The sequence below is a fragment of the Cetorhinus maximus genome, chromosome 31 (assembly GCF_964194155.1).
Source record: "Cetorhinus maximus chromosome 31, sCetMax3.hap1.1, whole genome shotgun sequence".
Taxonomy (NCBI): Eukaryota; Metazoa; Chordata; class Chondrichthyes; order Lamniformes; family Cetorhinidae; genus Cetorhinus; species Cetorhinus maximus.
The window spans coordinates 11,563,415-11,589,043 of NC_135909.1; the positions used below are offsets into that span (position 1 = coordinate 11,563,415).

Here is a 25,629-nt window from a genome sequence, read left to right on the forward strand (position 1 = left end):
CATGGGATTATCCACTGCTATTTCCCGCAACTCCATCATGATGCCACCACCAAACATATCTTCCCCTGACCACCCCCCCCGCCCCTGTCAGCATTCCATAGGGACTGTTCCCTCATGGACACCCTGATCTTCTGCTCCATCATTCCCAACAACTCATCCCCTTCCCATGGCCACCTTCCCATGCAATCGTAGAAGGTTCAGCACCTGCCCCTTTTCCTCCTCCCTCCTCACCGTCCAAGGGCCCAAACACTCCTTTCAGGTGCTGCAGGGCTTCACTTGCACCTCCTTCAATTTGGTCTACTGCATTCGCTGCTCCCAATGCGGCCTCCTCTACACTGGAGAGACCAAACGCAGACTGGATGACGGCTTTGTGAAACACCTTCAGTCGGTCTGCAGGCATGACCCAGATGTTCCTGTCGCCTGCCATTCGAACACACCATCCTGCTCTCATGCCCACATATCCATCCTTGACCTGCAACGTTCCAGTGAAGCCCAACGCAAACTGGAGGAACAGCACCTCATCTTCCGATTAGGCACCTAACAGCCTTCCGGACTTAACATTGAGTTCAACAACTTCAGACCAGGAACTCTCTCCTCTATCTTCACCCCTCTTTCAATCCCCATTTTATTTTAAATTATTTTTTATCCACTTATCCTCATTTTTATTCATTGTTTTATTGCCTTTTTATCGCATTATCATTCCTTTTTCCCCAACCACTGCCCCCTTCCCCAAAAGGGCCATCTGTTACTTGTTCCATGTTGTTCTTTCACAGTGCTTACCCTTGTTCTGCTATTAACACATTCTGCTTTCTTAGCTTTACGCCACTATCAGCACCTCCTTTAGCCCTTACCACCACCATTAACGCTCCCTTTGCCTTTTTTGTCCAGTCCATTTTTGTCAATTTCTCCTTAGCCGCCACCTATCGCTGACCTTCTCTCCAGCTTCACCTGCTCCACCCCTTAAACAGTATCAATGTCATCACATTTGTACCTCTCTTTAGCTCTGAAGGAGGGTCATACAGACTCGAAACATTAACTCTGTTTCTCTCTCCACAGATGCTGACAGACCTGCTGAGTTTTTCCAGCATTTTCTGTTTTTATTTTGGATTTCCAACATCCGCAGTATTTTTCTTTTAACAAAACCATTGGCGATTGTCGTCAAAATCCACCCATCACTAATGTCCTTTACCTGGTCTGGCCGACATTTGACTCCAGACCCCAGAGCCACAGCCCATTTAAATGCTCGATTAACAAGGGCAATTAGGGATGGACAACGTTGTGGGCAAAATCAGGGACTGAGAGTACACAATGTATCTAACACTCACACAGATTCCCACAGCCTGACAGTGACAGAATTAAACCCATTCTCACATTCAGCACCAAAGACTAACAGATGCAGAATATGTTACAAAGAGTCCCAGATATTGAGAGTGACTCCCACATTCCCATTCAACACCAGAAACTGACAGATCCAGACTGAGTTCCACACTCAACATGAGCATCCCACACTCACACGCAGTATCAGAAAGTGAGTGTACTTCATCATCCCTTCCAGTGGAGCCGTTGTAGTTGGTCACTATCTTTGTCTGTTTCACGGCCCGTTCCCCGGGCAGCAACAGACCTTTTCCTGTCTCGATGTGTCCACAGAAAGAGTAGGAGCCAATTTATTGTGGACTGGTGCCCTCTGCTGGCTGCACGTGAGACGTGCAAAGAGGTAACTTCTTTGGGGACATTTTAAATGTGTGTAAAACAACATAAACATGGTGAGAGTTATTGCAAAACAGTTTATCAATCAGATACAAGATGCCAAAGATATAGTGTTTTTCGCGGTATTATAAATGCTGACTGTAATTTGAAGAAGTGGGCGATGGTGGTATAGTGGTGAGCATAGCTGCCTTCCAAGCAGTTGACCCGGGTTCGATTCCCGGCCATCGCAGTAGTGATTTATTTTCAGCCTTATCCGTGGTCAGACCACAATTCCGGGCCCACGGAATTCATCTCTGTGGTTTCCAGAATGAGATAAAGAACAACAGAAAGTGTGGGAAGATATCCAGCAAGAAAATAATGGACTAACGAAACAAAGTAGATCTAACATTTTCATCACTCACGTTTTTGGATCGTAAAACTGGGGCCTTGGGTGGAAAGACGCCTCACCTCCTCCCTCTCGCATATTTCCGATATATGGATGATACGTTTGCTATATTTAAATCCGGAGCTGCATGTAACAATCTCCTTACATGTCTTTATGGGCTCCATCCTGCGCTCAAATTCACCTATGAAATGGAGCAGTCAAAATAACTCCCCTCCCTTAACACACTAGTTGTGAAATCTTCCAGAGGATTCTCTACCAGGTTTACCGCAAGCCGACCTTCACCGCTCTGTAAGATTGGTCTTATCGGCAACCTTGTAAATAGTTCCCGAGCCATTTGCTCACCGTGCAAGCTTGATGCTGAAATCGGGCTCATCAAAGGCATCCTGCAGGGTAATGGCTACCCTGATCAGATCATTTCGCGCTGTGTATCACACAAGCTCATGACCGGGCCTAAGACCGTCACTTTCCACCCTGAAGTATATTCTCTATCAGTATAAATTGTTGTCTTCCCCTTATATTGGTTTTCTTGGGAGTGTCCTGTTGAGTGCAGAAGGAAAACCTTTGACATGTCTCTTTTTTCAGCCATTCTCAATACATTGGCGCTAATGTTCAATTTGAAAACCTGTTTCAGCTCTGCCAGTTTGGCTCAGTCAATCTCCGGCCCATTTTCTCATTGAATTTGAAAGTTGGTGAAATAGGCTGCTCTCTGACTGGTTACGAAAGCCACCCAATGAGATTCCGAACACTGACCATTCAGAAGTGGCCGACTGCATTCCCCAGAAGATAGGGGAAGGGTAAGTGCGGGAGGAATTCTTCATTCGTGGTGTAAGTGTGTGTAAGATTGTAGAAAGACCGGCGGTAGAGCCCAGGACAAAGCCAAAGCCAAAGCCAAGTCTCGCTCCTCCCGGGCTGGACTGCAGCTCCCCGCGGGCCGAGTTCACAGGCTCCTGAGAAAGAGCAGTTATGCTGAGCGTGTGGCTGCTGGAGCGCTCCGCTCTTCCGATTGTAACATTCCCGGCCGCTTTCAGGGGAGAGGATCAGAAATCAGCCGTTTCTCTCTGTCCCGGCGAAGCCTGTGTGAAGGAGTCGGTTGGTAACCTATGTTATTGCGTTTCCAGTGAGCTGAGATTGGTTGTTTTAAATCGCTGCTTTGTTACTGCCAGTTACAGATAAGAGATTGACACATTTAATCTGTTCCTAAAATACCGCCAGGATTCTGAGACGCAAAATGCAATATTACAGCTCCTAAAGTGTGAGACTAAAATTGCCTGGAAATTAAGCCGTTCGGCTATTATCTTTTTTGCCCTCTATTTGGCGGGCTTTTCGAGTTTGAAAATATAAGCCAATCGGCACTTCCAATTCCTGGTACCTGGCTCTCCGATTGGTTGAAGATTTAGATTGAGAATGGACTGACCAATCAGAGCTTGAGCCTGACTAAAGTTTCTCAAACCTTTCACAATGATTATTTATAGAGGTCAAACTGATGGAATCTGTATCTTCTACCCCACTTGTACGTGAGTCCTAAAATATACTTTTTTTCCAACAGGCAAATAATTGAAGGAACCAGAATAAATATGGTGTTTCCTCCAGCCAAGCTAGAATGAAGATTCCCGCCAGTTCCTCCCACACATTCCGTACATTATCACTGACAGAGCACAGAGACACAGACAGGTCATCAATTTCAGTCTCAGACAGCAGAAGTAGTTCCAGAGTCACACTTTCCATCCATCAATCAACAGTGCAGGAGAGATAGACGTTGTTCCAATGTTACCTCGACTCAGCACCACAGACGGGTAGTCCAAATTCTCACCCACGATCCAATTTTTAGCAGGTCAATCCCACAATATTACAGCCTCAGTTACAAACTAAATGTCAAATAAAACTAATGCATGTTCCCAGTTTCAAGTTTACAGGCTTAACCTTGATAGTGTACACTGAGATTCATGTTATGCAGCAGTCCAATATTTGCACACATCATTAGTTTATAAATTGCAGTATTAATTCCCACATTGTGTCCTGACACATACATTAGATGCAAATCCAAATCTCAATTAAATTATCAGTTTGAGATATTCTGAAAGCGAGTATACCCTGAGATACAAACTCAGACTCTAGTTAAAACTCACCCTGATTACGAAACTGAGATACAATATTAATTTGATGAGTATGGATTGAGCTATAAACTACATGCTAATTCTAAATCCTCACACAGTGTCAAATTAAAGATACTTTACCAGTTCAGGACTGAGCTCCATTTTGCATTTGTGTGGAAATTCTGACTCAGAATCAGACTGAATGCCACATATCAAATCGTTTCGTACAAGCTGGAGTTACACTTTGCGGACCAATCCAAGATCAGATTGAAGGATACATTATCTTTCACAATTGTGTTCACAGTGACAGAGATTTAATACCCATCCAAAGCTGACACACATTGTTTGCTTTAAACCTACCATTTCAGTGGCCTGTTGTTCTGCTGGAAATGTATGTGGAATGAATCCAAACTTATAATTAGTCCCAGAGACTGAAGGTTATCTAATGAATCCCACACTCACACAGAAGCAGAGAATAATTCTCAAGCACATTTTCAGTGCCAGATGCTGAAAGATACAGGCTGTTCACTGCACTCACTCACAATAGCTGAATCTGAGTGATATTAAAAAAAAGACACACCAATTGTACCACTGAGAGATTTAGAAAGAGTCCAAGCATCACACCGAGTAACAGATGCAGACAGATACAAATGGAATACCACACACTAACACACACACAATAAACTCCACTTTCACATACAATACCGATGATTGAAAAACACCAATTGAATCTCACAATTTTTAATAATACCAAAGTTTGACAGACATAAAATTAGTCCCACTGACAGATACAGAATGAATCTCATGCACACAAACACAACCAAGTGATGAAATAAACGTATGATTCCCACACTTACTTTACAATATCACAGATACAGAGTGCCGTTGACAGATCTGTATTGAATCCTACGCTCACACACGTTACGAGAGTCCGACATGTATGTAACAGATACAGAGTGGATACTACACTCAAAATCCTGACTTGGAAATATATCGCTGTTCCTTCAATGTCGCTGGGTCAAAATCCTGGAACTCCCTTCCGAATAGTACTGAGGATGTACCTACACCACATGCACTGCAGTGGTTCAAGAAGGTAGCTCACCTCACCTTCTCAAGGGCAATTAAGGATGGACAATAACTGCTGGCCTAGCCAGCGAAGCCAACATCCCACGAATGAATAAAAAAAGGGCACCAAAGACTTCAGATTCAGAATGATTTCCATGTTCACATACAGAAGTACTGACTGATAGAGTTAAACACACACACACAGAGACCAGTGAGAGATTCAGAATGAGTCCCAAACTCATTTGCACTACCAGAAAGTGACTGAGAACAAAACACTTGCACACCTGCAGTTCTACTGGCAGGCTCAAAAAGTGTCCAGACCCTCATACAATACCAGAAAATGCAATATGCAGTCTCAATATGACACAGGTATATTGTACCAGAGAATGAGAGACACAGAATGACTCCAACACTCATTTTAGATAGAGCAAAATCCTTCCACACATACAGTTCCACTGACAGTTTCACAATGTAACCCACCTCTCTCAGTATCAGAAAATACTGATACAGATAGGAATGGAATCTAACACAAATATACTGTCCAAGAGAGTGACTGTCAGAATAAATCCAAACACATTGGCAGTTCCACTGACAATGTCTCCACATACAGTAACCAAGACTGACAGGTTCAGAATGTCTCTCAGTTTCACACAGTACCAGTGAGTGACATAGATATTGAATCCCACGTTCACAAAATGGGCCAGAAAAGGGCAGTGAAGAATGTATCTCACTCTCAAATACAAAACAACGGTCGGATGGTTTCAGCACAACATTATAACTTCTGCTTGGTATAACAAAGTATTATGAAATGTCACCTCCACCGTTAGTAATTCCAAATACCTCCCTTCGCCATCCAATAAAATGTGAACGCTTCTTGTCTGTTCTGTCGCTCCCTGAGTGTGCTGAGATCTACTGGCCAGACCTGAGAAGTGCACCAGATCGGAACCATTTTAAAAATTCAATGGATATGAGATTCGCTGGCTCGGCCATCATATTTATACAACCGGGAACACGTTTGTACTGCAGGGAAGCATTTTACACAACAACAAAGAACATTTCTCAACACCAGAGAGCACAATTCCACAGCAGGAAATATATTCTAAACATGTGAAACACTTTAACACCATAATGGAACAGTTGACATTAAAGACCAAGCAGCAGAGTGGCGCAGCGGAAGCGTGCTGGGCCCATAACCCAGAGGTCGATGGATCGAAACCATCCTCTACTATTTACATTCTCATTAATGCCAAAAGGGAGTATTTTCTGTTGCCCACAACCATGTCTGTTATTTGCAACAGTTTCTTGCTTCCAGTGCAAAAATTCAGTCTTCAACAAATCTCTAACATCTAACAAAGCTCTAAATCTCACAGATGGATACAAGCTGTAAATGCTGCAAACACATCCCAGCCAATGCTTTCCCCTTTCCCTCAAGCCCATTCCTCCCAAAGAACTGGCACAGGCGCAATGTCCTGTGTGGCCGCCTCCTCTTCACTATCACTGTATGATTATCTGAATAGAAAAAACCATCCTCTTAGATGGAAACAATATCGTGAAGGTCATATATTTTAAAGTTAATTCACGGGATGTTGGCTTCGCTGACTGGGCCTGAATTTTTTGCCCATCCCGAGTTGCCCTTGAGAAGGTGGTGGTGGGCTGATTTCTTGAACCGCTGCTTTCCGTGCGGTGTAGGTACACCCACAGTACTGTTAGGAAGGAAGTCCCAGGATTTTGACCCAGTGACAGTGAAGGAACAGCGACATATTTACAAGTCAGGATGATGAGTGACTCGGAGGGGAACTTAGCCGCAGCTTTTCCGATCTATAGGACACCCTGCAGTAATTCGTCTTTTTTATTTGAACAGCAGCGTCCTCCCTGTGACATGAGCCATCGAGAAGTGCAAAACTATCAGCATAGCGGAGACAGCATCGCACCAAATACACAGTTCATCATTATCTGGACAGAAATTGTCATTCCTTCTTAAGCACTGGTTTAATTTATGAAATTCCGTCCCCATTATTAATAATATTAACCGTAATAATCATAAAAGTTTCATTCCTTCGGGTTTGCATTAGGTACAGATTACACTAAATTATTATTACTTGAGTGCCTCTGATTGTTTCCTGTCTTGTTTTACCTGTTAATAGCTGATGGGAATTTAACATGCTCAGTTTACCACTCATTCCGTCCTTATTGGCCTTACTTGAGGTGATAACTAGCATGTATGTGACCTTTCTGATCGAACTGAATGTCTGTCTCTAACATATTGCGGTCACTCATTGCCAGATGCTCATTCACTATCATAATGTTAAGTCATTCTAAATTCCAGTCAGTCTAGATCCATCCTGATCAACCCTTCCTCGTTAGAAAACCCCCTGAGTCGAGGGAATATCCCAGTCACCTTTCTCGGGAACTGTCTTCATGGAAGTAATGTCCATCCTTCAGTAATCAGACCAGATCAGCACCCATTATTCTAGGTGTGGTCTCGTCAATGCCCTGTACAGTTGCAGCTTTTCTATTCCAGTCCCCTTGCAATTAAGACCAACATTCCGCATGCCCTCCCAAGTATTTGATGCACCTGCATGCTAACTTTTTTAAAATGATTCTTATACAGCGGCACCCATATCCATCTGTACTGCAGCATTCTGCAATGTCATCTAAACATTTTTTGTAATTCTTGTACAAGGATCCCTCTGTACCACAGGATTCTGCAGTCTCTCTCCATCTCAGTAATATTCCTCTCTCCTATGCTTCTTGCTGAAGTGGGCAACCTGACATTTTACTACATTGTACTACATCTGCTATTTTATCCCCATTCACTTGAACATTTACATATCTATGCAGACTCTCTGTATCCACCTTACAACTTGCTTTTATTCCTATCTTTGCATCGTCAACAAATTTTGCTACAATACAGTGGGTACCATCATCCAAAACATTAACAGCGATCGTAAATAGTAGAGGCCCAACACTGAACTCTGCATCTGTCCACTAGTTATAGTTTGCCAACCTCAAAATGACCCATTTATCCTGACTCTCTGTTTCCTGTCATATTCTCAATCCATGCTAATATATGAACCCTAACAACATATACCCTTTTCTTGTGTAGTGATATTTTATGTGGCACCTTACAGAATGTCTTTTGGAACACAACTGGCTCCCCTTTATCATCCCTGCTGCTTACATTCTGAAGGAACTCTAAAACAATAATCTAACAAGATTTCCCTGTCTATATCCCTTCTTAGACACTTTGAATTACCCTCACTATTTGCCTTCCCACCTAGTTTTGTGTCATCCGCAAACTTGGCGATAGTACATTCATTTCCATATATATATATATGTATATATAATTAATATGTAATTAATATATTATATATTGCCTGGCACCTGTGTGGCATGAATGTTTCTTCCACTTGTCTGCTCAGCTTGGCTATTGTCCAGGTCTTGCTGAATTTGGCCATGAACTGCTTCAGTCTCCAAGGAGTCGTGAATGGTGCTGAACCTTGTGCAATCATCAGGTTTATGACCTTATTTTGGAAGGATGGTCATTGATGAAGCAGCCGAAGATTGTTGGGCCGAGGACACTACCCTGAGGAACTCCTGCAATGATGTCCTGGAGCTGAGATGATTGACCTCCAGCAACGACAAACATCTTCCTCTGTGGTAGGTATGACTCCAAGCAGCAGAGAGTTTTCCCTATGATTCCCATTGACTCCAGTTATCACACTGGCACTTACTGTTATACTTACCCTGATTGATTTTTTTTTTTAAATTCTCATCGCCTCGTTTCAATCAATGTCCTAATTTAGAAAGAGAAAAACAGAGAAATTGGCACAAACTAACCAGTTACCTCCTTTCCTGTGATATCAAGCATTGAATATTTTGAACATGGCCGGTTTGCTCCAGCCCCTTCCTCTCAGCTCTTTATCCCCCGCCACTCTCACTCTTCTCTCCTTCTCTCTCCCTCGCGGCTGCTCTCAGGCAGCTCTGCCGCTGTTCTTTCTCCACCCTCCAGTTTCACTTAGCTTTCACTCTCGGCTCCTCCGGCACAGTCCCAAGTTTCTGACTGTTTAGGAAATTCTCGGATCTTTATTTAGTTCAAGGTGGATGACCTCACTCTTCCCAATGTTGACCACCACCGGCCACAGTTTTATTCTCTCACTGAATCTGTCAATGATCCTTTGAAACTTGCTGCTCCCACATACGCTACTAAACATGTCACCTATCCTAGTGTTATCAGCAAACTAGAATGTAGGCTGGAAGTTATTAAAATTTACAAGAAAACAGAAAATGCTGTAAAAACTCAGCAGCCCTGGCAGCATCTGTGCAGAGAGAAACAGAGTTAACATTTGAGTCCGTATGATCCTTCTTCAGAGTCATGAGCTCTCCACTACTTTACCCTTTTTGTCCATTATTCAATTTTGTATCCATGCTGTCGTTGGCCCTTTAATCCCAGCTGCTGGAATTTTACCAACAGGTTCATTATGTGGGACTTTTTCAAATCCCTTTGGAAGTCCAGACACACATCATCATCCTGGCTCCTCTGGACAATGTTCTCTGACACGTCATCAAAGAACTTTATTAAGTATTTCAGTGCTGATTTTCTGTTAACCAATCTGTGCTGGTTATCATTTATCAACTCATGTTCTACCGAGTGACAATTAACTTTGTTCTGGATTATTGTCTTTAAACGTTTCCCCACCACCAGCATGAGACTAACTGCTCTGTAGTTACTGGGTTTATCCCTCTCCATTTTAAACACGGATGTAACATCAACAACCTGCAGTCGTCTGGCTTCACTCCCATATCCAAGGAGGATTGAAAGATTGTGGCTCGAGTCTCCGCTATTTCCACCCTTCATTCCCTCAGTAATCCAAGGTGTATCCGATGCGGATCGAGCAGCTTTTCTACTGTGAGCGGTGCCAGCCTTGTGATAGCTTCCACTTCATCTATTTTCATCCTATCCAATTACCCCACCAATGACATTAGCAGCATCCACTTGTTTTGTGATGACAGGTTTAGTGCAAAGTTTACGAGGCGAATACCAGGGATGGGCCGGTTGTCTTATGAGGTGAGATTGAACAGGTTAGGCTTGTATCACCTGGAGTTCAGGAGAGTAAGAGGCAACTAGATTCAAACCTTTAAGATCCTGAGGGTCTTGTCAGGGTGGAGGTGGAGAGCACGTTTCCTCTTGTAGCAAAATCTGGAACAAGGGGTCGCTCATTTCAGACAGAATTTCTTTTCTATCCGAGGGTCGAGCGTCTTTGGAGCTCTCTTCCTCAAAAGCTGGTGGAAGCAGAGACTTTGAATATTTTAAAGGCAGAGCTAGATAGATTCTTGATTAACAAGGGGGTGGGGGGTGAATGGTTATTGGGGGTAGGCAGGAATGTGAGGTTGAGGTTACAATCAGATCAGGCAGGGGCTTATTGAACGGCGGAGCAGGCTCGAGGGGCTGAGTGGCCTACTCCTGCTGCTAATTAGTTTGTTTGTATGATCTCATTTAGTACGTCAGCCATGCCCTCTCCCCGCACAGGATCTCCAAATCCGCCCCCCCTTTCAGTGACTGCCCTTACGCTGGTAAAAAACCTTCAGTGTTTTCGGTTGTTACCTGCAAATCTTTTCTTATACGCTCTCTCTTCTGATCTAATTTCCTTTTTCCATCTCTCCTCTGCACTTTCTGTATTCTGCTTAGTTCGCTAATGTATTATGAATCTGACTATTATCATCAGACTTATTTGGAATTCCCACAGAGCACAGGATGTGTAGGCAACAGCTCTCAGCTGTCCCAACATTTCACTGAAATGAGTTGTCTATTTAAGTAAAGTTCTCGTTATTTAGAGTGTTCCACTCCTTCCCTCTTGTACTTTTGCTGCAGTATCTGGGTTAAAATTACACAGCAGCTCCTTCCCCCTCTGCACTTAACCCTCACTTGCAAAAAATTGAAATTTTTAGGTCTTCACTCTGAAATTTACTCTCTCTGTGTTTGAGCTCACAGGTCACTTGAGTTCTTGTTTGTAATTTAATTGTTCCACATAATTTACCTGAAAGTAAGGTTTGATTTTGAATATCAATTCATTTGCACTGTAATTCCAGTTTAATTGAATTCAAAATATCAACAAACTAGAAGTTTGCTCCTAGTTTCTATGTTTTCAAGGTAAAATCTAGAGGTGACTTATTTGTTCTGCAATAACGTGCCTGCTCAACTCAGTTCAATAAATCCTGTTCTAAACAGAACGCTTTATCCAGACAATACATCTACTTGATGAGCTGATGGTGCACGGAGCACTCAGCTTTTACTCACTGATCTTCACAAGAGTTGATTGAGTTTTGATGTTGACTTGTTCGCTGATGTCGATTTACTCAGACTCTTCACCTGATTTCTGTGCTGTCCAATGAAGCTTTCTCAGCAGAGTTCTCAATAATAACTTGACTTTTCCTCATAGGATTTCAATCTTGATGGTTTTTGAACTATTTTATCAAATGATTTAGTTTTGTAAATGTCACAGTCGCTCTCATGATCAGGCAGAAAGTTTAACTGCTGCGTTTTCAAGCAGCCGACAGCTTTATTTGAGATGTCATTGATACAGGATTTTGAGTTCGAATCCAGTCACAAAATTTTCCAATGAATCTCAAGGTTCGCTCGAGGAACAGCGCCTCATCCTTCAATGAGGAACTTTACACCCTTCCAGTGTGAACATTCAGCTCAACTATATCGCTCTGTAAAAACTGCCAACATTCTGATTCCCTTCTGTTCGCAGATGCGGGTTTGAGCCTCGGTTTCACTGAGATGTTCTGAATTGATCTTTTCCTTGACGTCACAAAGTGCTTTATAATTCAACACGTCTGTACATTACAGGGGCTGATGGAAGATCCAATCAGTGAGATGCGCATTCACCCTTTTTAAAACATTATTTCAGGGGGTGTGAGCGTCGCTCGCAAGGCCAGTCTTTGTTACACATCCCAAACTGCCCATGAACTCAGTGGCTTTTTCAGCGGGCAGTTATGAATCAAACTCATATGTAGGCCAGGCCATGGAAGACATCAGTGAACCAGCACTGAGACTAGCGTTAAATTGCAGGTTTTAATTATCGAGTTTAATTTCCATCAGCAACTATGGTGGGAAATGAACCCAAGTCCCCGGAATATTTCCACTGCTCCTATGTTTCTCCTTCGAGAGAGATGGAAATATCATGTCGAATGGACTCTTCGGCAACAAATTGCAAATCCTTTTACCTGGGCAGCTGCTGCTCGTGTTATTTGCCAGCTGATATTGCCATCAGTTTTTGGGGATACCCAGTGCAGCTTCTGAGGGGAGGGGAGACTTGCCCTCCTCCAAGGCACATGGGCAGCTCTGTGCCCGCTGGTCCACGTTACTGGAATAAAGCTCGGTTTCACCTTTCTTGATAAAAACATATGAAAAACCGCTGGTCAACTCAGCTCCCATTAAACTATGCTAACAACCCTCATATGTTCCCAGCTTCTGGTCCATCGATCGGTCATTGGGAATTTAAATTCCTGAAAATCCGTCTGTTGATCCATTGCAATGGTGCTTCTTTTAACATTAACCAGGGGACCGTAATTGGAATCCAATTAATCCATTGTTTCCCTCTTGTTTATTATTATTTCTTTGTGTCTGTGTCTCTCAGTGATTAGGTCGAGAAATGAGCTCGCCTCAGTCATGCGGCGGACGGAGCTCATGAGTATTACAAATATTTACCCTTTCCTTTTAAATTCAGATCCGAATTTATCATTGAAACACAGGAAATGCTGCTTAACCTGCTCTAAGGGCACTTCTATGACTCACTGAAACAACATAATTTGACCTTTCAGTAAGCTCTTTGTGTGCAGCCGTTTCTGGGGGTCTTCCTCAGTCACGAATATTGGAATCGGATCTTAGTTTTCTGCATGTTTAGTGAGAAGCCCAATATGTCATCTGCTTTACAGAAGGAGTCGACAGTGACCTGGAGCTAAGTTTCTGAGTGAGCGCCCTGTTACGAGCGGGATGGGAGGAGTGCGCCCTTGGTCTAGTCCCACTACTCCACAGGTCACAACATTGGCTCAAATGTTCATTTCACTCACCAAAATGGCCAATTATTTACCTTCACCAGTGTTCCCGAGAATGAAATAGGTTTAAAAGTGGATTATTTCAATAAACCATAAATTTATTTGTTTATTATAAAAAAAGGTATTTTCGAATAGAAAAATAAAGCTTATGAACATTCAGTATGGATCTGAAATTATGCGAATTAATCTTTCGAGATACCATAAGTCACACACACACACACATACACACACACACACGTTCTCCCTCTCTCACAAACACACACAAACACACATACAGACACGCACTCATAATAGAAAACCATGATATTAAAAAGAGAAATAGGGGAAATTAAAGCAAAATGATGGGGATGTTGAAAATCAGAAACAAAAACAGAAAATGCTGGAGAAAATCAGCTGGTCTAACAGCATCTGTGGGGAGAAATAAATACAAAGTCAACGTTTCGAGTCCTTATGACCCTTCTTTAGAAAGGGGACAATTTTGCCAAACATTAAACGTCAATGGATCAAGGCAAAGGTCAGGGTGTGCAGTCCTTGAGATGGGGTCAGTGTTCCACAGTAACTCCCCCAGCACTGATCCGTGACAACATCAAGCAGTTGGTCCTTCTCTTCTCAAAGGAAAAAAAAGTCCACTTTTTAAAACACAGTCTCCGAGGTATGTTTTCTTTCAGAACCATGAAATCCATGTGACCCTATTTGTACACAGCCCTATCGGGTCGAAATGTTCACAGCCTGATTTCAACATGGAGTTGTAGGCTTGTCTGAAAGAACATTCAGACTGGCAGAGCTGCGGGTGGCTGTGGGGCCGGGTGGGTGGGTTGGTGGTTCCGGGAGGCGAGTGTGGTGGCAGTTGGGGGGATGCACTGAGGGGAGGGACGTGTTGTGGCGGCGGATGTTGGTGAGTTGGGCGGGAGGGTTACAGTTTCATATTACTTGACCATATTTTAGCTGTGTTATAGGAGTTGCAGAAATTCAGCTTTAATTCGACTTAGCAAAGAAGCTCAAGGGGAATTAACGGTCAGGGAAGTTAGGCAGCGCTCACTTCAATAGCTGGTCATCACATGTCTAAGTGGCAGTTTCTCAGGGCAGTAAGAGTTGGAATGGGGTTACTTTTGACAGAAAGTGTTGAAGTGGCATTTTCCTGCGACAAAACTGATAGCCAACAATGTGCGCGAAATTAACAGAAAGTCCAACCAACTCATCCACACAGTCAAGCTGGTGAAACGAAATGACTGGCGACCTGGCTCTCACCCTGATCACTCGGTTCTCGGACTCCTGTAATGTTCCGATGAAGCTCAAGGTTCGCTCGAAGAACAGCGGCTCATCCTTCAATGAGGAACTTTACAGCCTTCCAGTGTGAACATTCAGCTCAACAATATCGCTCTGTAAAAACTGCCAACATTCTGATTCCCTTCTGTTCGCAGATGTGGGTTTGAGCCTCGGTTTCACTGAGATGTTCTGAATTGATCTTTTTCTTGACGTCACAAAGCGCTTTATTATTCAACACGTCTGTCCATTACAGGGGCTGATGGAAGATCCAATCAGTGAGGTGCGCATTCACCCTTTTAAAACATTATTTCAGGGGATGTGAGCGTCGCTCGCAAGGCCAGTCTTTGTTATACATCTCAAACTGTCCTTGAACTCAGTGGCTTTCTCAGCGGGCAGTTAAGAATCAATCTCATACGTAGGCCAGACCAGGGAAGACATCAGTGAACCACCACTGAGATTAGCGTTTAATTGCAGGTTTTAATTATTGAGTTTAATTTCCATCAGCAACTGTGGTGGGAAATGAACCCAAGTCCCCGGAATATTTCCACTGCTCCAATGTTTCCCCTTAGAAAGAGATGGAAATATCATGTCGAAAGGACTCTAAATCCGATTCCCATGTTATTGTGAACAAAAGTATCGAATCCAAGATCTTACAAGAAAAGTCGAAGCAAGCTGGCCTCATAACCTGGGTTGGAGAATCACATCAGTGATTCCAGGCAGAGCTTCTGCAAAATCATCCCCATAAGGCGAAAACAGTTGATAAAGTAACGACGAAAGTGGGATTCGAACCCACGCGTGCAAAGCACAATGGATTAGCAGTCCATCGCCTTAACCTCTCGGCAACCTAATCGCAAAATGCTGGTTATTAAACCCCCTTCTATACTTTTTGCATCCATGAACCGTTGAAATAAATGAACCCCTTTGGTACAAGCACTGAATATTCGGCAAGATGTGTAAAGATGTAAACGTAGTTTATGTCATTAAAATAAATGTGCATCACATCAGATCACGGACTGTTGTAAACCGACTGATGTGAAACACTTCAACACTTCAACCTAATATCCAACATGTTTCTACACAGTGTGAAAATCCAGCGCTGAAAGACCGGAACTTACAAGCATTTGGTAGCAAAAGGAAACCCTCCCAGCTCACTGCAAGCACCGGAACACAGCTAAAATGTGGTAAATTAAAATGAAACACTGGGGTACCCAGCTCTGCTTGTCCTTTCAGTCAAGATTGAAACTGAGTGCAATCAGCCTCCCTCGTGAATCCACAAATAGACAGTTCCCTCATTTGATGCATTAGAATTAATTCAGAGTCTCATGGCACGGAGAAACGCTCTTTAAACTTGGCATTCATTTATATCAGGTGTGTTGAAGTGATGCATTCCCTGCAATGACTTCCCGGGTGATCAAACCTGGTCCTGATTTCCGGAACTGCCACCACCTCGAGGGCGAAATGAAAAAGCTGCATTAAGATGGGCTCGTCCGGGATTTGAACCCGGGACCTCTCGCATTTTAACTCAACGAAAATCCCAAAGCGAGAATCATGCCCCTAGACCAACAAGCCACCTGTATAACAAAACGCCGTCAAGGAATCCTTTCATTGTCACACAAAGTGCATCAATCATAAGCGAATTACAGTTCATGCTGGAAATATTTTCCAATATTTTAGAAACCCCGGGGACGACTCCAACCAGTGGAGAGTTTCCCGCCTTATTTCCTTTCACTTCAGTTTTGCTGGAGTTCCTTGATGCCGCATTAGGTCAAATGCTTCTTTGAACTCAAGTGCAGTCACTTGCACCTCACGTCTTGACTTCGGCTGTTTTCTTCAGGTTTGGACCAAGGCTGCAATGAGGTCAGGAGCTGAGTTATCCTGGCAGGAAACAAACTGAGCTTCAGTGAGCGGGTTATTGCTGAGTAAGTGCCACTTCATCGCACTGTCGAAGACATTTTCCCTCACCTTCTTGATAAACTAGAGAAGACTGATGGGGCGGTTTTTGCCGGTTGGATTTTCCTGGGTTTTTTTGTGGACAAGACAGACCTGAGCAATTTCCCACATTGCCGGGTAGATGCCAGTCTTGTGGCTTCACTGGAACAACTTGGCGAGGGGCGAGGCTATTTCTGGAGCACAGGTTTTCAGTACTGCTGCAGGAATGGTGTCAGGGCCCGAAGTTTTTGCAGTTACCCGTGCCTTCAGTCATTTCTTGATTTCACTTGGAGTGAATGGAGCTGGCTGAAGACTGACATCTGTGATGCATTTCCCCAGCTTTGTGCAAAAGCAGAACTGAGGGAATCACATACGTGGCCCTAGGAAAGTCATCAGCTAAGTGGTGAAAGGCGACAGTGTTTATCCCAAACGGGTTCCATTCATTCAGACACAGATTTAGTGCAAAAGTAGCCATGATCATGTGCGACACACACACATTTTTCTGATCTGCAGTTAGATGTTGGATATTAGGGTGAAGTGTTGAAGTGATTCACATCAGTCGGTTTACAACAGTCCCTGATCTGACGTGAGGCACATTTATTTTAATGACATAAACTACATTTCCATCTTTACACATCTGGCCGAATATTTAGGGCCTGTACCAAAGAGGATCATTTATTTCAAAGGCTTGCTCATGCAAAAAGTATAACCGAGAGGTTAAGGCGATGGACTGCTAATTCATTGTGCTTTATACGTGTGGGTTCGAATCCCATCTTCGTCGTTACTTTATCAACTGTTTCCCACTTATTGCGGTGATTTTGCAGAAGCTCTGCCTGGAATCACTGATGTGATTCTCCAAACCAAGTTATGAGGCCATTTTGCTTCGACTTTTCTTGTAAGATCTTGGATTCAATACTTTTGTTCACAATAACATGGGCATCCGACTTAGAGTCCATTCGACATGATATTTCAATCTCTCTCGAAGGAAGTGGAAATATTCCGGGGACATGGTTTCATTTCCCACCATAGTTGCTGATGGAAATTAAACCAACAATTAAAACCTGCAATTTAACGCTAATCTCAGCGCTGGTTCACTGATGTCTTCCCTGGCCTGGCCTACATATAAGGTTGATTCCTAACTGCCCGCTGAGAAAGACACTGAGTTCAAGGACAGTTTGGGATGTGTAACAAAGACTGGCCTTGCGAGCGACGCTCACAGCCCCTGAAATAATGTTTTAAAAGGGTGAATGCGCACCTCACTGATTGGACCTTCCATCAGCCCCTGTAATGGACAGACGTGTTGAATAATAAAGCGCTTTGTGACGTCAAGAAAAAGATCAATTCAGAACATCTCAGTGAAACCGAGGCTCAAACCCGCATCTGCGAACAGAAGGGAATCAGAATGTTGGCAGTTTTTACAGAGCGATATTGTTGAGCTGAATGTTCACACTGGAAAGGCTGTAAAGTTCCTCATTGAAGGATCAGCCGCTGTTTCACTTCCCTCCAGGTTTCCAGTTTTTCTTGATAAAGCCAATTGCTCCCTGACGTCACTATTAAATGGCTTCACTCTAAGCTTAAGGTTTTATACATTTGTTCTGTATTCCCCGACAAGAGGAAATCGTTTCTCCGCATTAAAACCTATTAATCATCTCAATTACCTCAACCAGATAGCGCCTACACCTTCTCAACTCACGAGTATGTAAGCGTCACAGCGGGAGCACATCTAACTGCAGATCAGAAAAATGTGTGTGTGTCGCACTTGGTCATGGCTACTTTTGCACCAAATCTGTGTCTGAATTAATGGAACCCGCTTGTGATAAATACTGTCATCTTTCACCGCTTAGCAGATGAGTTTCATACAGCCACGTATGTGATTTCCTCAGTTTTGCTTTTGCACAAAGTTGGGGAAATGCATCACAGATGCCAGTCTTCAGCCAGCTCCATTCACTCCAAGTGAAATCAACAAATGGCTGAAGACACGGATAACTGCAAAGGCTTTGGGCCCTGACACCATTCCTGCAGCAGTACTGAAAACCTGTGCTCCAGAAATAGTCTCGCTCCTCGCCAAGTTGTTCCATTACAGCTACAAGACTGGCATCTACCCGGCAATGTGGGAAATTGCTCAGGTCTGTCTTGTCCACGAAAAAAACAGGAAAATCCAGGCAAAAACCGCCCCATCCGTCTTCTCTAGTTTCTCAAGAAGGTGAGGAAAAATGTCTTCGACGGTGCGATGAAGTGGCACTTACTCAGCAATAACCCGCTCACTGAAGCTCAGTTTGTTTCCTGCCAGGGTCACTCAGCTCCTGACCTCATTGCAGCCTTGGTCCAAACCTGAAGAAAACAGCCGAACTCAAGACATGAGGTGCAAGTGACTGCACTTGAGTTCAAAGAAGCATTTGACCTAATGTGACATCAAAGAACTCCAGCAAAACTGAAGTGAAAGGAAATAAGGCGGGAAACTCTCCACTGGTTGGAGTCGTCCCCGGGGTTTGTAAAACATTGGAAAATATTTCCAGCATGAACTGTAATTCGCTTTTGTTTGATGCACTTTGTGTGACAATGAAAGGATTCCTTATTTGGATTTTGTTATACAGGTGGCTCGTTGGTCTAGGGGCATGATTCTCGCTTTGGGACTTTCGTTGAGTTAATATGCGAGAGGTCCCGGGTTCAATTCCCGGACGAGCCCATCTTAATGCAGCTTTTTTATTTCGCGCTCGAACACCCGTTTGAACACCCGGGAAGTCATTGCAGGGAATGTATCACTTCAACACACGCGATTTAAATGAATGCCAAGTTTAAACAACGTTTCTCCGTGCCATGAGACTCTGAATTTATTCTAATGCATCAAATGAGGGAACTGTCTACTTGTGGATTCACGTGGGAGGCTGATAGCACTCGGTTTGAAATGTTGACTGAAATGACAAGCAGATGTTGGAGTCCCGTGTTTCATGTGGCCCAGAGGTTAAGGCGATGAACTGTTTATCGCTTGTTCTTTGTGCGCAGTATTTCGAATCCCACCTTCGTCCTAACTTCATAAACTGTTTCTGCCTTTGTGCGGTGATTTTGCAGAAGCTTTGCCTGGAATCACGAATGTGATACTGCAATCCTAATCATGAGCCCAGGTTGCATAGACTTTTCTTGTAACGTCTCGGGTTCGATCTTTTTGTTAACATTAACATGGCGAACCATTCGACTTGATATTTCCAGCTCTCTCTAAGGGGAGACAGTGGAGCAGTGGAAATATTCCGGGGAATTGGGTTCATTTCCCACCAGAGTTTCTGGTGGAAATTAAACTCAATAATTAAAACCTGCAATTAAACGCTAATCTCAGTGCTGGTTCACTGATGTCTTCCCTGGTCTGGCCTACATATGAGTTTGATTCCTAACTGCCCGCTGAGAAAGACACTGAGTTCAAGGACAGTTTGGGATGTGTAACAAAGACGGGCCTTGCGAGCGACTCTCACATCCCCTGAAATAATGTTTTAAAAGGGTGAATGCGCACCTCACTGATTGGATCTTTCATCAGCCCCTGTAATGGACAGACGTGTTGAATAATAAAGCATTTTGTGACTTAAAGAAAAAGATCAATTCAGAATATCTCAGTGAAACAGAAGGAATTCTCTTTAAGCTGCTCTAGAGACACTTTCACGGTTCAGTGGAAGAATATAATTTCTATGCCTTCACGGAATGAAGCCAGACAGGAGCAGATACATGTGTCTCAATGATCAGACAATGTCGGTCAGGAAGCGTGTGTTTCGATGGTCTATGGATTCCCCTGTGAGGAATCTCCTGGAGGGGTTTTTTTTTGCTGCGGAATGTTTGTCTGTTTCAGGCTTTCCACAGTAGGTTTTCACACTGTGGAGATACATGCTGGACATGGTGTTGAAATGTTTCGCATCAGTCCATTCACACCAGTCCCTGAACTGATGCGATGGAAATTTCGTCGGCTAACAGAAACTCCATTTCCATTTTGATCATCTGGCTGAATGTTCAGGACCTGTGCCAAAGAGGATCATTTAGTTCAACAGCACATGGATGCCAAAGCTACATGATGTTGTTAGATAAGTGTCATGCATGTGGCGAGGTGGTCCAGAGTTTAAAGCTGTGAATCCATTATGTTTCCCACGCGTGAGTTTGAATCCAGTTTTTGTATGGGACAGCGTTATGCAGAATGGAAATCTGAAATTATCATTGTGATATCAAACCCAAGTTATGAGGGCAGACGGATTGTCTCGACATTTCTTGTAATTCCTTGAATAACTATATTGAAGGTTTGATCTGATGGCGATGCGCACGATGATTAAATGACTCGCTAGCTTCGTTATTTAACCTGGTGGACAGTCTGCAAACCAAGCGGGAATTTACCTTGTTCAAGGGCGTTGACAAGAAGAACGTCTTCACGCGAAGAGTATTGGAAATCAAGAAGTCTCCCCCACAGAAGCTACTGCGGCTGAGAGACAATGGAAACATTACAAAAAGATTATTCATATTGTTTATTATTATTTATTCCTTCACCGGAATTGGCTCTCGCTGACTAAGTCATCAGTTATTGCCCATCCCTGACTATCATCGAGAACTTGAAACCGCTGCAGTCCATGTGGTGTAGGTACGCTCACAATGATGTTAGGAACCGAGTTCCACAATGTTGTGCCAGTGACAGTGAAGGAACGGCGATATAGCTCCAAGTCAGGATGGTGTGTGGCTTGAAGAAGAACTTGCAGGTGGTTGTGTTCCCACGCATCTGCTGCCATTGGCCTCCTAGGCGGTAGATTTCACGGGTTTGTAAGTTGTTGTGGACGGAGACTTGGTGAGTTACAGCAGTGCATCTTGTAGATGGTATACACGGCCGCCACTGTGCGTCGATGTTGGAGGGATTGGATGTAAAAGGTGGTGTATTAGGTGCCAAGCAAACGGGCTGCTTTGTCCCGTATGTTGTCGTGCTTCTTGAGTGCTCTTGGAGTTTCAAGCATTCAAGCAAATGGAAAGTATTCAGAAGGCGTCTGACCTGTGCCTTGCGGATGTGGGAAAGGTTTTGGGCTGGGGGAGCGGAGTCCCTCTCTGCAGAATTCCCAACACCTGAACTGCTTTTGTAAGCACCGTATTTGTATGTCTAGTCCAATATAGTGTCTGCTCAATCATAACACCCAGGATGTGAATGGTGCTTTATTCAGCGATGTTAATTCCATTGAGCTTCAGGGGAGATAATTGGATTCTCTCTGGCTGGAGATGGTCACTGCTTGGCCACTGATGAGGCGCAATTCTTACTTGCCACCTATCAGCCCATGTCTGAATATTGTTCAGGCCTCACTGTTCATGCAACGGACAACTTCAGAACCTCATGACTCGCAAATGGTGCTAAACATTGCGCAAATCATCTGCGAACATCCCGAATTCTGAATCTACTTTGCCGGGAAGGTCATTGATGAAGCAGCTGAAGTTGCATGGACATACATCTGTAACGTAGAGGCTGCAGTGCAGCTTCGCCAGAATGATAGTCGGATGAACTAGACTGGCAGGGGGATGGGGGCCTGAGAGGGGAGACACGAGACAGGGAAACAAAGATAGAAATGAAAGACAGAAAAGCAAAAACATCAGAAGTAGAAGGCAGAGGAAACGGAGGCTGCAGCAAATAGGGCCAGAGTACAAAGAAAGATGTGTAAAAAGAAAAGCCTAAAGACACTGTAGCTGAATGAATGGAGCATTTGCAATAAGGTGGGCGAATTAACAATGCAAATAGATGTCAACGCATAGGATCTGATTGTGATTACACAGACATGGCTGCAGGGTGACCAATGCTGGGAGCTGAATATCCAATGGTGTTCGATATTTAGGAAGAACAGGCAAAAAGGAAAAGTAGGTGGCGTGGCATTTTTAGTTAACAATGACATCAATACAATATTGAGAGAAAATCTAGATGCAGAATCAATCTCGGTGGAGCTGTGACGCAATCAGGTGCGGGAAACATTCGCGGGAGGTGTATACAGGCTTCCAAACAGAAGTGGTAAGGTAGGTGGCGGCATTAGACAGGAAATTAGAAATGCATGTAACAAGTGTGCTACAGTTGTCATGGGTGACTTTAATTTACATATAGAGTGGACAAATCAAATTATCAATAACACTGTGGTAAATGATGGATTGTGCTTGAAATAGCTTTTTTGACAAGTACATCGAAGAACTAACTAGGGAACAGGCTATAATAGATTTGTTTATTTTTTTCAATGAGACGGGGTTAATGAATAATCTTGTTGTGCGAAGTCCGTGAGGGAACAGTGGCCATAATATGAAAGAACTCTTTCTTAGGTTATAAAATGAAGTAATCCAATCCAAAACTATGGTCCAAAATCAAAACAAAGGAAACTGCGGAGGCATGAGGAGTGATTTGGCTAAAATCGATTGGGGAACTTCATTAAAAGGCATGATGGTGGGTAGGCAATGATTACTACTTAAGGAATGAATTCATGCATTGCTACATGTGTATATTCCTTTTTGTCGCAAAAAGACAACAGGAAAAGTGGTCCAGCCATGGTGTACAAAATAAATTAAGGATAGCATTAGTTCCAAAGAGCAGTCATATAAATTTGCTGGAAAAAGTAGCAAGCCTGAGGATTGGAAGCAGTTTAGAATTCAATAAAGGAGAACCAAGAGGTTAATTAAAAGAGGAAAAATAGAGAATGAGAGTAAACTTGAAAGATACATAAAGAGTATTGTAAAAGCTTATATAAGTACGCAGAAGAAAAAGATTAATGAAGACAAATGTAGGGCCCTTACATTTCGAAACAACAAAATTTACAATAGAGAACAAGGATGTAGCAGGGCAATTCAACAACTACTTTAGTTCTATCCTCACGGAGGAAGACACAAGTAGATTCCCATAAATTCCAGCGAACCAAAGGTCAAGTGAGAAGGAGGAATTGAAGAGAATTAGTATTCCTAAAAAAGCAGAGCTGAAGAAATTAATGGCACTGAAAGCCGATAAATCCCCAGGGCCTGAAAATCTACATTCCACGGTACTAAAGAACGTGGTCATGGAAATAATGGATGCGCTGGTTACCATCTTCCAAATTTCTGTAGATTCTGGAATAGTCCCAGCAGACTGTAGGGTGTCAAATGTAACCCCACAACTTAAAAAAGGGGGAGGGGAAAAAACAGGGTATTACAGTTCGGTTAGCCTGACATGAGGGAAAATGCTAGAGTCTTTCATAAAGGATGTGATAACAAGAAACTTAGAAAACATCAACGGGATTAGACAAAATGAACAGGCATTTATGAAAGGGAAATCATGTTTGACAATGCTGCTGGAGTTTATTTGAGGACGAAAGTAACAGAATAAATACGGGAGCGCCAGTGGATGTGGTGTATTTTTTAATTTCAGGAAGCTGTTGATAAAGCCCCATGTAAGAGGTCTGCGTGCAAAATTTAAGCACATGGGATTGGGGGTGATATTTTGGTGTGGATTGAGAATTGGTTGGCAGACAGGAAACAGAGAGTAGCATTAAATGGGTATTTTTCAGAATGGCAGACGGTGACCAGTAGGGTACCACAGGGATCAGTGCTTGGGCCCCAGTTTTTCACAATACATATCATTGACTTGGATGAGGGAATCAAATGTAATATTTCCATGTTATCAGACGACAAGGAACTTCATCGAAGTGTGAATGGTGAGGACAATGTAAAGAGGCTTCAAGGCGATTAAGGGAAGTTGAGTGAGTGACAAAATATATGGTAGATGCAGTTTTAGGTGGATAAGTGTTGAATTTATCCACTTTTGTAGGATAAACACAATGGCAGAATATTATTTCAATGTTGATACATTGGGAAATGTTGATGTTCAAATGGACCTGGGTGTCCTCGTACACCAAACACTGAAAACAAGCACGCAGATGCAGCAAGCAGTTAAGAAGGCAAATGGTTTTTTGGCCTTCATTGCAAGGCCTCTTGAGCACAGCAGAAAGGGTGTCTTGCTGCAGCAGTGCAGGGCCTTGGTGCGGCCACTCCTGGAGTGTTGTGTGCAGTTTTGGTCTCCTTCCCGAGGAAAGGATATACTTGTCAAAGTGGAAGTGCATCGAAAGTTCACCAGAATGATTCCAGGGATGGCAGGATTGTCGTTTGAGGAAAGATTGGGCCGACTAGGCCTGTATTCACTGGAGTTTCGAAGAATAAGAGAGGTTCTCATTGAAACGTATACAATTCCGGCAGGGCTGGACAGACTGGATGTATAGTGGATATTTCTCCTTGCTGGGAGGTCCAGAACAAAGGGTAAGAATCTCATGATTCGGGGTTGGCCATTTAGGACTGAGATGAGGAGAAACGTCTTCACTCAGACGGTGGTAAAGTTGTGGAATTCTCTACCACAGAGGCCTCGTCACTGAATATATTCAAGAAAGAAATGGATTTCTGAACTCGAAAGGCATCAAGGGGCATGGGGAAAGAGCGAGAGTGAGGCGTTGAGATAGAGAATCAGCCATGACGATATTGAATGGCGGAGCTGGTTCAAAAGACCGAATGGCCTACTACTTCTTCTATGTTTCTAAAAGGATTAAAGAATGTGGGTAGGTTGGAATCAGAGCATCATAGAATGGTTATAGCACAGGATGAGGCCATTCATCCAACATTGTCCACGTCTGTCGCCTCCAGTTTCTTTCTATTTCAGTGTTTATAAAAATTCTCCATTGCCGCCTTGCTTTTGTACTCGTTTCTTCAATTTTCAAACCCAGGTTCCCGCATGTGTTTTGTTCAGGTTGTCGAATTGAGGCTTATGAGGTGATTAAGGGACTTGATAGTTTAGATACAGAGAAACAATTTTCCCTGTTTTGGGGAATCCAAAACAAGAGGACATAACATTCAATTTCAGCTAAGCCGTTCAAGGGTGACGTCAGGAAACACTTCTTCACACAAAAGTTCGTAAAAATGTGGAACCTTCTGAAAATTGTTACTGAAGCTTAGGATCAGCTGAAAGTTTTCGATACTGAAACTGGGTACAAGTTTTTATTGTTATTAAGATGTAGGATATTTAAGGATTATGAAACCACAGTGGATAGATGAAGTGAAAATAGGGAACAGTCATGAGTTGAACACGATTGATGTTGACCTGTCTCCTTATATTCCTATATTCCCAAATTCCTC

At 43.2% G+C, this 25,629-nt stretch overlaps 1 long non-coding RNA gene and 4 other non-coding genes across 5 annotated transcripts in view; 3 read left to right on the forward strand and 2 right to left on the reverse strand.

The window, feature by feature from the left end:
• Positions 1 to 25,629, forward strand: part of LOC144670421 (uncharacterized) — a 918,626-nt gene that overhangs the window by 461,846 nt on the left and 431,151 nt on the right. The gene's annotated exons all lie outside the window — the stretch shown is intronic.
• trnag-ucc (transfer RNA glycine (anticodon UCC)) lies at positions 1,865 to 1,936 on the forward strand. Its single transcript has one exon. It is a non-coding gene; the product is annotated as a tRNA-Gly (tRNA).
• Positions 15,346 to 15,427, reverse strand: trnas-gcu (transfer RNA serine (anticodon GCU)). The gene has a single exon. It is a non-coding gene; the product is annotated as a tRNA-Ser (tRNA).
• Positions 16,057 to 16,146, reverse strand: trnap-ugg (transfer RNA proline (anticodon UGG)). Its single transcript is given in 2 exon segments — positions 16,057 to 16,092; positions 16,111 to 16,146. It is a non-coding gene; the product is annotated as a tRNA-Pro (tRNA).
• trnap-ugg (transfer RNA proline (anticodon UGG)) lies at positions 19,103 to 19,192 on the forward strand. Its single transcript is given in 2 exon segments — positions 19,103 to 19,138; positions 19,157 to 19,192. It is a non-coding gene; the product is annotated as a tRNA-Pro (tRNA).